Source organism: Delphinus delphis, chromosome 16, assembly GCF_949987515.2.
Source record: "Delphinus delphis chromosome 16, mDelDel1.2, whole genome shotgun sequence".
In the NCBI taxonomy this organism is placed as follows: domain Eukaryota; kingdom Metazoa; phylum Chordata; class Mammalia; order Artiodactyla; family Delphinidae; genus Delphinus; species Delphinus delphis.
This window is the reverse complement of record NC_082698.1, coordinates 62,780,926-62,796,583: the sequence shown is the minus strand read 5'-3', so window position 1 is coordinate 62,796,583 and position 15,658 is coordinate 62,780,926.

Below are 15,658 nucleotides of genomic sequence, written 5' to 3'. Positions count from 1 at the left end.
ATTAAGGATTGCTTTGTATATATTTTATGTGTGCTTAAAAAGAATATATATTTTCTGATAAAGAGTTATATATATTTATTAAACTTGTTAATTATGTAGTTCAAATCTTCTATATCTTTGTTGATTTTTTTTGTTTGCTTGACCTAACAACAAAGAGAAATATATTTAAATTTCCTCTTAAAATATGGATTTGTCAGATTCTTTCAGCAAGTCTAACAATCTTTGCTTTAACTCTCGAAAGGACAAGGTATTAGAATTGGAAATGCCCGAGGCTAGTTAAGCCTCACCTGCTTTGCCAGCTCTTTACCCAAGCAGGGTTTATATGCTGACCTTACTCCATGGACCCCTGTACTGGAGTCTGAGATATTCCTGCCCGTAGTGAAGGAGCAGGAAGCAATTGTCTTAGGTTATATGCAGGGAGAGGCAGGAGCAAATTTTAAATAACTCTTCTCTAATCTTCGCTATTTTTCACCTATAAAAATAGACATTTCACATGGTACAGTTGATACACACGGATATGGTTGTTTTGTTTGTTGCAGTGGCAATAAAAATGGGATTCTACTCTACACATTACTCTGTATCTAGCTTTTCTGGCTTAACAATACATCGTGGATAACAATTACAATTTATGTCTTTTTTTTATAGCTCTTTACAAGCCTAAATAAAATAATAATCACCAGGTACCCCAGTGCTAATAACAACGTAGTATGTTTTATAGTGAACTGTGGAGGGACAGAGGACAGGGCTGGGCACAAAAATAAATCTGAGGGGGCAGAGGAAAGGAGATTGACATTTCCCAGAGAAACTGACAGGTTAGCCAATGTCCCAGGTCAAATCCATCTTCTTGGAACCACCCGGCATTTCCTCTGACACCTAAAGCACTTGGCATAAAGCAGGTACTGCTCACATGGTGGCTGCTTGGCTCATTTTCTTCAGGTATGTGTACGCTTAATCTGTGTTCTGTCAGCTCTTTGAGGGTTTCATAGTTCTACTCTGCCCCCCCCACTCTCCACTATTCACCCATGCCCTTTGCCTCTTGTGCCTGGTACGTAGAAGGCAGCACTTACTGGGTGAAATTGGAAATCCGTCTCTCCTCTCAAAGAGGGCTAGAGCTACTTGGTCAATCTCTGGGCCCCGGATTCTAGTCTACCTAGATTTCTGAGTCAGCTGGTGAGGACAGCGAATGCTTCTGGGGGGAACACAGGCTGGACTGTCCTGGGATTGAAGCTTGGATCTGAATGGTCAGACAGTGTCTGGAGTTTTGCACAAAAGAGAATTGAATGTGGATCAGCTGGGAGGTTCTTGTGATAGCCCTGGTGCCCTGCGCCTCCAGGGGACTGGAACCCTGTGGGAGCACATAGCTGGCATTTTTTGCTTGAGATTAGGAAGTCTTTTGCTTCCTCTGTGTAGAGGCTTGAATTCAATGGACTGTTGTGGTAGGATGGAGTCTTTTTTTTCAGTATAAATGAGAGATTTGGCTCCAGTTTTTACGAGGTGGTGGGCAAATGAGCTGTCTCTCTGGCGTTGAGTGGAAAGCCGGTTTAAGAGCATGTGGTCACATTTTTGTCCGACATCGTCAAGAGCATAGAGAATCTGTGATTCCAGCCTCAGAAGAGGGAGCTTTTATCTCTGATGTGATTCTCCAAAGACCATCTTTATGCAAGAAGTGTCAGAGCCCCATTTCATAGTAAGTTTCTTTTGATGTTTTATTTTGGTTGAAGATAAATTTCTTATCATCACTCAAGGACTGACATCATCTCCAGATGGTGGTGTCCAGAGAGCCTTCCCAGGCCTGGGAGGTGCTGAGTGGTGGTGGGATGACCAGGCTGAGCGGCAGGTCCCTGTGTTGTATTTCTTCCTGGGCTTCAGTCTGGCTCTCCCTGGGCTAATCATCTCTCTGCCCTCTTCCTTGTGTTGCAAAGGATGTTGGGAGAGCATGAGAGTGCAAGTTCAAAAGAGAATTTAATCTGCTCTTTCACACTCTGCCACAATTTGTTTTCTCTGGGCCTTTTGTTAGCATAGTCTTTGGAGTAGAACTTGCCTAGGGTTTTCTTAGGTTTCTCAATTTTGAGAAGAAATCGTGTAGTGCCCAACTGCAAGTAGACTGAGAAGGGTGGACTGGGATTGGATGTGCAGAGTGGTGAGATGAATGGGTGAATGAACATACAATTGGTTGGATGTGATGAGGAACCTCAGAATGATACAAGAAACATGCTCTGAGGACTGTTTCTTCCAGAAACGAAGTAGATCCTGGCTGTAACATAGTTACATAAGCATTGATAGTTTAAATGTATAGTCCCAAAACGTCTTCCTAACCAGCCAAGTCATGAATGCACGACCTGAAATAAACCACATGCTAGAGGTGTCAATGAGTTAGGGAGCATGGGAGGCTTGGGCCAGAGTGAGGAATCAGACGCTGTAACCTTTGTTGCACATTCTCCAGAATGTGGGCCGGTCCGCAAGGCCACCCTCATGTCAACCAGCCCAGCTGAAGGGCACGTGTACTTGAAGTAGTTTCTATCATGTTCACTCTTGCTTTAATAAAAGCATTCATAAGTCCGGGGTCTTCTCTAATATTTCGGTCGGTCAGTGATTGTGTCTTCACTAAGAACTCTGGATAAGCATGATTATCATCCTTGGGAGGTCATGGGAAAGAAGATTTTTTTGCAAGAATCCACAGAACTAAGGCTGATGAAAGTCAGAAGGAGGCAGATTTCATCTCAGACATGACCAGCCAACAACGGAAAAGGCTACTTTAAAGGGTGAGATATCACCTACCCAGATCTTGTCTTGCATGGAGATAGGAATAGGACATGAGGTGCCAGGTTCTTCCCAGTTCCCCAAGATTATGCTTTTACCTCCTGGAGTCTCATACCCGGGGCAGTGAATCTCTGAATTGCTAAAATGTTGGTATTTTATCCCCCATCCTCAACCCCATCAAGCCACTTGTCCCATTTCTCTCTACAGCTGCAGACCCCTACCAGGCCTACTCTCAGAACATCATCTATGAATTCCTCTATGAGGACCTATCATACTTTTAGTGGGTGAATCCACTTGACTGTAGGCATCTGGAACATGGCTCTCCACTTCAGCAGGTTGCAGAATGGCCAGGAGGACTTGTTAAACACCGATGGTTGGCTCCATCCCCAAAGTTTTCAATTCGATAGTTCTGTGGCAGGGCCTGAGAATGTGCATTTTTAACAAGTTCCCAGGTAATGCCCCTACCACTGGTCCAGGGAGCAGACTTTGAGAATCATTGCCCTAGAGACCCAAGCCAGCCCACTCTCAGTAAGGCCCAAATCTGGAGGGATGGATTAGTAAGTGTTAGGGCACATCCTCCTCCTTCGTTCTTCTCTCCTGTTCTTTTATCAAGGCCCACTTCTCCCTGGCTCAGGGGCCTCAAAGGAAACTCTGACAGAGGCTGATGCATCCCAGACCCAAAGTCACTTCCCCTGGGAAGCTGTCCATGCACTTCCGGGATCAGGTGTTGTGCCTCCCCTTACTTCCTCCTGATGTGACCACGCCCAGTTCACAGGTTGTAACTATAATTCATGTGACTTCTTTTTATTTTATTTTATTTATTTATGTTTTGGCTGTGCTTTGCAGCTCGTAGGATCTTAGTTCCCCGACCAGGGGATTGAACCTGGGCTCTCAGCAGTGAAAGCACCGAGTCCTAACCACTGGACCACCAGGGAATTCCCTCTTGTGACTTTTTAAAAAAATTAATTAATGTATTTATTTATTTTTGGCTGCATTGGGTCTTCGTTGCTGCACGCGAGCTTTCTCTAGTTGTGGCGAGCAGGGACTACTCTTAGTTGCAGTGTGCGGGCTTCTCATTGTGGTGGCTTCTCTTGTTGGCGGAGCATGGGCTCTAGGCAGGCGGCCTTGGGTAGTTGTGGCTCGCGGGCTCTAGAGCGCAGGCTCAGTAGCTGTGGCACACGGGCTTAGTTGCTCCACGGCATGTGGGATCTTCCTGGACCAGGGCTTGAACCTGTGTCTGCTGCATTGGCAAGTGGATTCTTAACCACTGCGCCACCAGGGAAGCCCCCCTCTTGTGACTTCTTAATTAACCTCCCTCTCCTCCAGAGGCTGTAAGCTCCATGAGGGCAGGATTTAAGAACAGTAGGAAAGAGGTGGAGGGACAGTGGTAGATCACCCACAGGACCGTGGAAGAACAGGGGTATTTTTCCTGAAAGAAGCTCCTAGTGATGGGAGGAGGAAGGAGGTGACCTGGGACAGTCACTAGGACTTTTGGCTCAGGTCTACCCCAGCTCAGTCTGGCACCAACATATGAGGTTTACCTTCTCTATTTTTTCCACCAATCTGGTCATTTAATATCTCCCCAGATTTAAAAACCTGAGTTGGTGTTTGATTCCACTTATACGAGGTACCTAGAATAGTCAAGTTCATAGAGTCAGAAAGTACATTGGTAGATGCTAGGGGCCGGGGGGTTGGGGGTGGGTAGGGGGAATGGGGAGTTAGTGTTTAAAGGGGACAGAGTTTCAGTTTAGGAAGGTGAAAAATTCGGGAGATGGATGATGGTGAGAGTTGCACAACAGTGTGAATGTACTTAGTGCCACTGAACTGTACAGTTAAATAGGACTAAAATAGTATGTCTTATATTATGTAACTTTTACCACAAAAAAACATTAAAACAAAATGAAAGAATGGAATGAATCTTATACAAGTTTCAAAACTTACAGTTCGATTTTTGTGAACTTGTTTAATGAATACAGTATTGAATTTGGGTTAAACATATTCACATATGTGTTTCTCGTGCTTAATTCTGTTATTTACAGGGTGTTTTCCTTCTACATACTTTAGACTATAAATGCTTTACTTAAATAAATAAATAAAATTAAATAAAAATAAAAACCTGAGTTAGTTTTACTAATCCTGAGCTACTTGCCAGCTCTAAGCCTCAGCTACTGCACCCGTAAAATGAAAAAGTAAAGCCCCAAGGTGGGAGAGATCCAAGTTCAAAACCTGGCTCTGCTGCTGCTGCGTTTCCATGAGTACCTGACTCAACCTCTCTAAGTTTCAGCTTCCCTGGGCATAAGGAAATAGTTTTCTACTTCCTGACATTGTTGGGAAGCTTCTGGAGTCAATACACAGGAAGTCTTTAGCACAGTGCCTGGCACGCGTGAGGGCTCAGTGCACACAGGTTGCCGTTGTCATCACCATCTTCACCGTCCTCTTCACCATTGTCACCATTCTTGTCCTCCCCACCCAAAGCTTCTGTTGGGGCCCAGTGGGACAAAGAACTTTATAACCATAAAGCAGCCTCTGAATGTCAAGGACACCAAGGGCCCCAGCCCCTGACCGTGAGGCTGCAGTAACATCCCCTTCATTGGAAACAAGGCCCACACCCTTGCTTCCACAGGATGGTGGAGCAGGCTTCACCCCTTCCAGTCCTTTGGTGACCTTGATACTGTGACAAATGCATCTTTTGTCCCTTTCTGTTTTCAGGACTCCAACTAACCAACCAAAGAACTGTTACCCAAGAGCATTGTTCCCAAGGAAGAAAAGAGCCAAACACCCACACACACCTGCTTTGTGCCAAGAATCTACATTCGGGTTGCAAGGCAGCATATGTTGTCCTTGAAAGTGAGACCAAGTGAAGAGCCAGTAGAGGTGTCTCAAGTCATCCCAAGGCGAGTGAGTAAGCGGCCAAACCCTGGTGGTCTCACTCCTCCCCAAGCCACACCCTCCCTGACCTTTGCATTAGGTACGTTCCTGTCTTTCTCTATAAAACAGGATGAATAAAGAGATACTCAAGTCTCATGATCTCAAAGGGTAGATCCTCGAGTTTAAACCCACTTACTTGACTGAAGAGGCCCAGAGAGGGACAAACACTTTGCCAGGTTACGCAGTGATTTTTAGCTGGACCCAAACTCACTTCAGTTAGGTCTTTCTGTTTGAAGTAACTGGGATAATGTTAACTACAGTGTGATTTTTTTTTTAAAGGTAAATGCTGTAGTGGTGTTCACCATAGCGTAATAGACTGTAAAAGCCCTCTCTCCCCTGAGTACCATTTGCCCTTCTTATTAACCTCAGTGTCTGAGTTGATGCTCTGCTGTTGAAGAAGAGTATAGTACAGGGGTGGAGAGTGCAGGAGCTGGAGCCAGCTGGATCTCCAATCTCAGCTCTGCTACTTACCTGCTGTGTGAAATTGGGAAGTTACTTGACCTCTTTGAGCCTCAGTTTCCTCATCTGTAAAATGGGATAATATTACTTGTGATGTGTTCTAGTGAATTAATGTCTTGACTCATCTGTAGCAGTGCCTGACAAATAATATGCCCTCAATAAATGCTAGTTACAATTACCTCCAAGTGAGTTGCTTAAGGGAAAGATGGGAAGTCAATTGATTAGGGGGTTCCTGCTCTCTGATACAGAGCCGAAAACGATTCAAAGAAAGCATAGCTGGAAACCAACAGCCATTGGTAGATGCAAATGAATAGTGGATTTTTCTGTTATTAAAATGCTGGGATATCAGGATCCCTAAATTCAGTTAAATGACACAAGACATGAAGCTTTTTTTTTTTAATTGAAGTAGAGTTGATTTATAATGTTGTGAAGCATCTGTTTTGAAATTGTGTTATGTTTGCCAGCTTTTTTGGGAAGGGCAATGTTCAGTTTACACAGATGCTTTAAATTCTGAGGAGGGAGTTGTAGGGAGATCTGTGTGAGTCCCAGAGAGAGGGCCGATGGGCTCCCAGGGGAATTGAGTGATAGAAGAATGCTGGCTCCCAGCAGGAAGGAGGGTGTGCATGCAGAAGGAACCACGGCGGTGGGCCAGTGGAAATGACACCAATTTCTACATGAACTCTGGGCCAAGCAGTCTTTTGACAAAAAGCAACGCTAGTTTGAATGACCTTCAAACTGAGTGCCCTGGGCCAGTCCCTAGGGTTTCTTTTTCCCCTCACTCCTGTCTCCTGGGTAACAGCAGATAGGAAGCCAGCGAAGAAGAGGATGAGAGCATAATCTCTGTCATACGACAGACCCATGGGGTCTTTAAGAAAGAAATACCAATGGGAAATATGTAAGTTTATTCTCTGTTAGGTTGCTTTGGTGATCCAGGGCAGCATTTGAACTAGACTTGGGAAGCTGCCCTGGTATCAGAAAGTGTGTGTGTGGAATTTGTTGATGAACAACAGGTTTGAATGTTAGTGGGCAGCTCAGCTCCTGCAGGCTCTCCTTGTAGAGGGCCTGGAGCTGGGGAGTGTGTGATTCTCCCCACCCCAGCATTCAGGATGCTGAGGCGCGAGGAGGGGTGGATGACACGACATAGACTCTGGAGGAGAGGCAGCCCGTGGAGTGGGAAGAGGGCTCTGGACTCTGTGAGAGCTGCGCCCGTGCTTGTTTTCCCATGTCCTGCTGTGTGACCTTGAGCAAGTTACAGCACCCCTCTGAATGTCAGCATCTTCATTTATAACTTAGGATCATATGATCCCCCTTGTAACGGTGTTACCAGGATCAAGTGAGAAAATGTATAAGTGCAAAAGCAACTCTTTCTTCTTATGGCATCATCAGTGATTATTGGGCAACAAAGTTTCTTTATGGCCAGCTGCCATTCAGGTCATGCTAGTAGCTCCCTTGAGGGGTCCAGGTAGCTTTATGTGATCTTCACAATGACCCACTGAGGTAGACAGGAGAGCAGTTGATACCAGGTGACACTCTGAAGCTTGGAGGGGTGAAGCATTTTCCCTGAGACCATTTAGGTAACAGGTGGTGGACCCAGGACTAGAGCGAGCCAGCTCTCTGACTCTTAACTTAGGACTCTTCTATGATAGCCTGCTCTTGGAGGTTTCAATCACCTATTGCTGCGTTAAAAAACCACCCCCATGGGGCTTCCCTGGTGGCGCAGTGGTTGACAGTCCACCTGCCGATGCAGGGGACACGGGTTCGTGCCCCGGTCCGGGAAGATCCCACATGCTGCGGAGCGGCTGGGCCCGTGAGCCATGGCCGCTGAGCCTGCACGTCCAGAGCCTGTGCTCCGCAAAGGGAGAGGCCACGGCAGTGAGAGGCCCGCGTACCACAAAAAAACAAAAACAACAACAACACCCCCATACTTTGTGGCTTAAAACAATAAGCTCATGATTCTGTGTTACAGCAATTTGGGCTGAGCTCAGCTGGGTGGTTGTAAAGGAAGACATTTCACCTGTGTCTCTCCTTTTCCTTACTCACACTGAGCACTTCTGGTCACCAAATGGATGGGGTTTCTTTCCCAAACCAAGCAATTCTGTGACACCAGAATTATAGAATGTCCTCTAATTTAACTCAATTCTGACACCATCTACCGACCCCACAGGTTAAAGGCTCAGTCCAACAAGACTGTCTCCCCACCTCCACTTCAATGCCAGTCACAAATCCAGGTTGTCACCTGTGTTTCTGACCAGTTGACTGTAGATCAGAGTTTCCCACAACCCCCTCCTCAAGTTTGATTAAATTGCTAGAGCAGCTCACAGAACTCAGGGAAACAGTTTACTTACTAGACTACCAGTTTATTATAAAAGGATATAACTCAGGAACAGCCAAATGGGAAAGATTCATAGGGCAAGGTATGTGGGAAGGGGCATGGAGCTTCCATGCCCTCTCTGGGTGCACCTCCCTCCCAGCATCTCCATATATTCATCAGCCTGGAAGCTCTCTGAACCCCATCCTTTCGGGTGTTCAAGGAGGCTTCAATACATAGGCATGCTTAATTAAATCCCTGGCCGTTGCTGATTAATTTGTCCTCTAGCCCCTGTCCTTTCCCCATAGGTGGGGTGAGGGTGGGGTGGGGAGGGGGCTGAAATTCCAATCCTCAAACCACAGAATTGGTTCCCCTGGCAACCAGCCCCATCCTCATTAACATAAACTCAGGTGCAGTTGAAAGAGGCTTGTTATGAATAACAGGACGCTCCCCTTTATCACTTGAGCTGTTTCAGGAATTGGAGCTGTTTGAGGACAAAAGACCAAATGTTATAACCAAAGATTCTCCCATAATTTTTTATCACTTAGGAAATTACAAGGGCTTTAGGAGCTATGTGCCAGGAACAGGGTTGAAGACCAAATATATATTTCTTATTGTAAATCACAGTATCACAGTGGTTCTGCAGATCTGAGGCAGATGTGACTGGTCTTGGCCGGGCTCACTCCTGTATGTCAGTCAACTCCCTGGTTGGCTGGGGGCTGGCCTCAGATACCCACCTGGGATGACTGTTTCTGCCCCATTGTAGCCTCTCATCATCCAGTAGGCCAGCAGGGGCTTCTTCCCATGACAGCAGTGGCAGGGCTCCCAAGGGCATCAAGAGAGAGTAAGTCCCTCATGTGTAGGCACTTTTCAAGTTTTTTCCTGTGGCACAGTTGCTATTGGCCAGTCGGCCAAAGCAAGTCATTTGCCAATCCCGGGTCTTTGTGGATGGGAACTACCCAAGGGCCCGGATACAGAGAGACCTATCCATGGTTGCAACAATCTACCATGTGTACAGTGATGGGGGGAGAAGGTGAGTGCCAGGGCTCTGGTCTTTATCCAACCTAGGATTCTGTGCCATGGGCCAGAGGTTGGTGTCCTTACTCTGAGAAGTCTTCTTGGATTTCTAAATATATATCGTTCAAAATATAGTTCCCCACTCTTCGCCTGCCACAATGCACTATAATTGCTCTTTAATTGTTATAAGCTCTGCAAGGACAGGGACCATGTCCGTCTTTTCCACTACAGTGCTCCTAATATCTAGTACAAATAAATACTTGGTGAATGGACATTTGTATAAATTCTCTTTTGAGAATTACAGAGAGGTGTTTTCTCATGCTTCATTGTGGGGCTATATCTGGCAGCTTGATATCCCGACCCGGGCTTCTTGGGGTTAGAATGATCTCTGGCCCACTGTGAGTTGGTAAGTGCAGATAAAACAAAACATTAATAATAATAATGGCCATTTATTTAGTACTGATAGTTGTCGCTTATTAAGTACTTACTGTATGCCAGGCTCTCTGCATGACTTCATCTGCAGTGCCCATCAGGAGAGTTCTAGACTCTACTAGACCTCCAGATTCAACGACTGGCACAGGCCACACTCGGCCCCATTCTGCGTGCAAGGCTGTAAGACAGGAACCACAGCCTGCCGGCAGGGCAAGGCGGAGCGCCTCTTTTCTGAGAGAGTCCGTGTAGCAGTCCACAGACAGGAGGAGACAGGATCTCACTGGGCAGGTGCAGGATTCCTCTCTTGCTTAAAAGCCTCCTGCTCCACAGGAACCAAATTCTCTTGTAGCAGCTCCATAGGGACATTTTCCAGAGTCCCTGCAGGGGACAAGTCAAGAGTCACCTCTCTCAGGAAGCCCAAAGCTATGGCATTCCATCTAGTAGTTATAGTTCTTCCAACCCAGAAGCGGTCTACCAACTAGGGGTCATCTTAACCCTAGGAGATGTTGCTCAGAAATATATTTGACATACTACCCTTACCAGGTAAGCAAGGGAACAGAGCTAAAGCACTAACCTAAGGCCACATTCTAATGCACAAGGGAGAGTTCCCTGGTGGTCTAGTGGTTAGGATTCCTGGCCTTCACAGCTGTGGCCAGGATTCAGTCCCTGGTGAGAGAATTGAGATCCTGCAAGCCGTGTGCCGTGCGGCCAAAAAGAAAAAAAGGTAGAAAAGGGTTACTAATTTTCACCTATTGTTACCCCTGCTTTATAGACAAGGAAACTTAGAGAAGCTCAGTAAGTGGCAGAGCAAGGATTGAGCCCAGGTCCCAGGCTGCATTGCTATTTTAACTGTTAGCCTATCTAGCATAATTAGGAGGAGAACATCTTTTTATAAAAACAAAGTTAAATCATAATTTACCAAGCAAAATCTTTGTTATGCTTAGATCATGTTCTACTTTGGACTGTGCCAGCGACTGGAATTTCATTGGCACTGGGTTGAGGGAGCCTGTTACCTCCTGTCAGTGTCTGTGGAGCAAACTAATAGTGGAGCTGGGGATAAAACCAAGCAGGCTTTACACTCCCAGCCAGGTCCCTCCAAACCTTTTTTGGTCATGCACTCTATCAGTAAAATACTTTTGTAGGCATGTTCCCAAATGCATGTGTTTTAATTATTTTGAGATTATATACATGTATGATTCCATATATGTGGAATGTTCCAAATAGACAAATCCATGGAGAAGAAAGTAGATTAGTGGTTGCCAGGGGCTGGGGACTGCTGATGGGTACAGGATTTCTTTCTCTCTTTTTTTTTGGCCACGCCACTCAGCTTGTGGGATCTTAGTTCCCTGACCAAGGATCGAGCCCTCGCCCCCTGCAGTGGAAGAGACGAGTCCTAACCACTGGACCGCCAGGGAATTCCCTACAGGGTTTCTTTTGGGGTTGATGAAAATGTCCTGGAATTAGATAGTGGTGATGTTTGCACAACCTTACGAATACACTGAAAGCACTGAATTATATACATACTTTGAAATGTGAATCTTTTGGTATGTGAATTATAGCTCAATTTTTAAAAAATTATATACATTTAGTAATGCACTAAAAGAATATACACACTATAAAGAATAGCCTAAAAAAGTTATAGAGTGAGATTTAAAAAGTTGTAAATAAAAGTTCTGATAGTATCTTCCCTCACCCCAACAAATTGCCTTGTGCTCTCCCTGTGGAGTCGCTGCTCTAAACCACCTCTGAACAGGCTGTGCCTCCAATTATAAGCCACTTATGTTCTCAGTAAAAGCCCGTTTGCTTTCACAGCTGTTTGGAATTTCAGTACATTTGCTAATCAACCAACAAGAATGATGGTTAACTAACGTATTTTGAATACGTGCTAGGTGCCAAGCACTATTCTAAGTGCTCTGTTTATGTACACACACCTCATTCCTATGTGGCTCTGTTATTACAGTTATTATCCCCATTTTACAGTTGAGGAAACTGAGGTTCAGATAGGCTAAGTAACGTTTCCAGAGTCAAGGCTATTATGTAGCTGAGTAGGGCTCCGGACCAAGCAGCATGACCTCGAGGCTGTGTTCAACACCTACTATGTGCCTAGAACTGGGGACCCACAAAGTCTGCGCACCCTGGGAACTTATTCTCTGATGGGAGAGGGTGGCGATTATCAAGTAAATATCAGAAAAGTACTGATATTTCTCAGTTCTCTGAAGGATGTACCACAGCCAAGTTCTGTGTCTTTTCTCATCCAGAAATTCTCGGGATGAAGGAATTAAGTATGAACTTTAAATCAAATTTTGTTTCGGTAAACAAATAACAAAGCAGCCTCACAAATTTTGTTGATGCCTCTGAGCTGGGCCACGGAGACTTTGGGGTGTCAGGGGTGCCAGGTATCCTGCCAAAACCAATTCTGGCAGAATTCACAAACTTTGAATCGGGATTCAGTGGCTGGATGCCCAGCTTACGCCAATGTTTAGGAGCTTGGACTCTTGGCTTACCCTCTGAGAACTGAAAAAGCCTCAAATAGTAGGGAGGCTTTTGGATTTGCTGCCGCACACTAATTGTTAGGCAAATCACATAATATTGTAAGCTGTTCATGATATGTAGTGACAATAAAATGGCTACGAATTTTCAGTTAGGCTATTTTGACATTTATTGAATAAGGATTCTTGAATTAGCCTTTCTGTATATGAACTATAAAATCTTTACCCAGTGTAGCTAATAAAAAATGATGAGATCTTGATTAATTTGACATGAAAAGATTTTCATAATATATTGTTCCTTGGAAAAAAGTAGTTTTTAAAGGTATATTGTAGACAGTGTGTGTAATATGCTCTCACACACAAGAGGGGGACAGTATATATTAAGATTTGCTTGTATAGGCACAAAATACTCCTGGAAAGATATACCAGAAACTTATACCATTATTTGCCCAGTGAGGGCAACTGGGCGGCTTGGGAACAAAGGTTCAAGGAGGACTTTTCACCATATGGCTTTTTGCACCTTTTGAATATTAGAGTGAATGTATTGTTTCCAAAATAAAAGAAGAAAAAAACGTATATTATAGCATGGTTCCATTTTTGTGTTGTTATTGGTATGTAGTCATCTGGAAACATAAAGAAGGGATATGTACCAAAATGTTAATAGAGCTTGTCTCTACAGGAATAAAGGTGATTTAAAATTTTAAACTACTTGCCTGTATTTTCTGGCTTTTTTTTTTTTTTTTTGCGGTACGCGGGCCTGTCACTGTTGTGGCCTCTCCCGTTGCGGAGCACAGGCTCCGGACGCGCAGGCTCAGCGGCCATGGCTCACGGGCCCAGCCACTCCGCGGCATGTGGGATCTTCCCGGACGGGGGCACGAACCCGCGTCCCCTGCATTGGCAGGCGGACTCCCAACCACTGCGCCACCAGGGAAGCCCGCTTTCTAGCTTTTTTGTGATGAGTGTGCATTGCTTTTTTTTTTTAATTAATTTATTTTATTTTTGGCTGTGTTGGGTCTTCGTGGCTGTGCGCAGGCTTTCTGTAGTTGTGACTACTGGGGCTATTCTTCGTTGCGGTGTGCGGGCTTCTCATTGTGGTGGCTTGTCTTGTGGAGCACGGGCTCTAGGCGTGCGGGCTTCAGCAGTTGTGGCTCGCGGGCTCTAGAGCGCAGGCTCAGTAGTTGTGGCACACAGGCTTAGTTGCTCCGTGGCATGTGGGATCTTCCCGGACCAGGGCTCGAACCCTTGTGCCCTGCATTGGCAGGTGGATTCTTAACCACTGCGCCACCAGGGAAGCCCAGAAAATTACTTTTTTACCCAGAGATCCTCCCTACCGTGTTTAAATTAGGGGAAAAGAGCGACGCCGTGATGATGATCACACCTCTGAAATGCTGGCCTTTGGAAGCTGTCTTGGCTAATTTCCATTCCTACGTGATTTCCTCCCCAGAGCAGCACCCAATTCCAGACCTCTGTGTAAGCAGAGGAGGCTGTAGTTGGGATGAGGCACCACCTGCAGACTAGGTTCCCGGGAATTTCTTCTGGGATGATATCCTGCCAGAAACCTTATGACAGTTTACTTGGGATTACAGACCCTTTTGGAAGTAGGGGCCTGCACTCTGCCCCTGGTCCTCAGTATCTGGTGTTTAGCTCCCAGATGGGGAACAGGAGCGAGGCTGGTGCACCCCTGACACTGCCTCCTTTGGGCTTTGCTTTTCTCCAGGCATCACTGCCCCTGCTGCTGAGAGCGGAAGAGAAGAAAGGACCTAGGCACAGCAGGTGTCCTCCCCACCATGGGGCAGGCCTGCCAGCGAGGATGGGTAAGATCTCCTCTAGCTTTTCTCTAGCTTCACATGGTCACAGGCACCCCTGCCCGCTCAGCCCACTCCCTCTGGCAGGTGTTACATTAGGGTCCATTTTATAGGAGGGAAGCCCCAGACCAAGAGCACTGCAGGGACCTGTTATGGAACAATTCAGGAGCCCTTCAGATCCGGCCTCTAATTCTCTTTGCAGTTTAATTTTCACCGGGGCCAGAAAGGTCCTGACCAAGGGGAGCCCAGAGCATCATTCATGTAACCCCTCTGCTTAATTGCTTCTTAGACAGTCATGCTGCAAAGTTACAAATGTGCGATGAAAACAAGAGTGTGGCTTTTTCTAAGAGAAACCTTCCTTGGCTGCATTCTACGTTGCCACGTAGAAGCTGAAGCCCATTCTTGCCTCTTACAGAGAGCTTTGCTTCTCCTCTGCGTGTTGAAACACACCCTGGAAAACGTTTACTGGACAAATTATGTTCTGAGTGGCTGGCTCATTTTAAATTAACCTGTGCTGCAGAATGCCCCTGTGGGCAAGAACTACAATTGCTCCCTTTTTCAGTTAGGGAAGTAGAGGCACAGTGGTGTTTAAGCCCAAGGGACAAAGGCAAGGCTAGTGCCCTGGGGACAGAACTCTCTCACAGCAGTGTCTCAATCACTGCCGTGGCCCAGCCTGTTTGCTCTGTGAAGACTTTCCCCAGGTCAGCGCTTGGATGTCAAATTAGTTCCCAAATAGCATCTGAAAGTGGGGAGGAAGTGCTAGCTCAGGAGGGAGCCGCTTTGGCCTCCAGGTGAGAAGCTTGGGCACACAGTGGGTCGGGTGGGGTGGGGGGACTTTCCCTCAGTCCTGCAGGACTGGTTTAAAATGCCCCCTTCATCATCTCTGAGAAGGGCTTTGCAAAGTGTAACCCAGACACATCCTTCCTACCTTACAGGGCATTGAGAGAAGGACTCGAATCCATTTCTAACCCCCAAGTGGAAGCTCAGTCTCAAGAATCCAAGGCACCTGTTTGGTTATAGTGGGGAGACTCTCTGTGGGTCCCGGGCCTCCGATGCCTCTTCCTTCTCTTCTTCTCCTTTACTCCACAACCAGGGCGAGACAAGTTTTGCCCGCTCTGGGGAAGGAGGAGCACTTCCACACCAGGAGGTTCGTCTGGGATGTCATTGCCACATCTCCTGGTCCCCACTGTCCCCTTCCTGTGCCCCCGCTTGGCTTTGCCAGCCCCAGGCAGAATGCCACCGAGCCTTTAAAGCAGGCCAGGACAGCCTTGGAGAGGTGGCACAAAGCAGCCAGTGTCAGAGGCGCCACGTGGCAGTCAGCAGGCTCGGGCACTGGCACTTGGAGTTCAGGGTCAATCTGTGGGTCTAGGGCTGGTCCTTCATGGTACTTGGGGGTCCAGAGAGAGGAACACGGGCTCTGGGGTCTCAGACACAAGCTGAAAACCTGTGAGTTGGAGCTT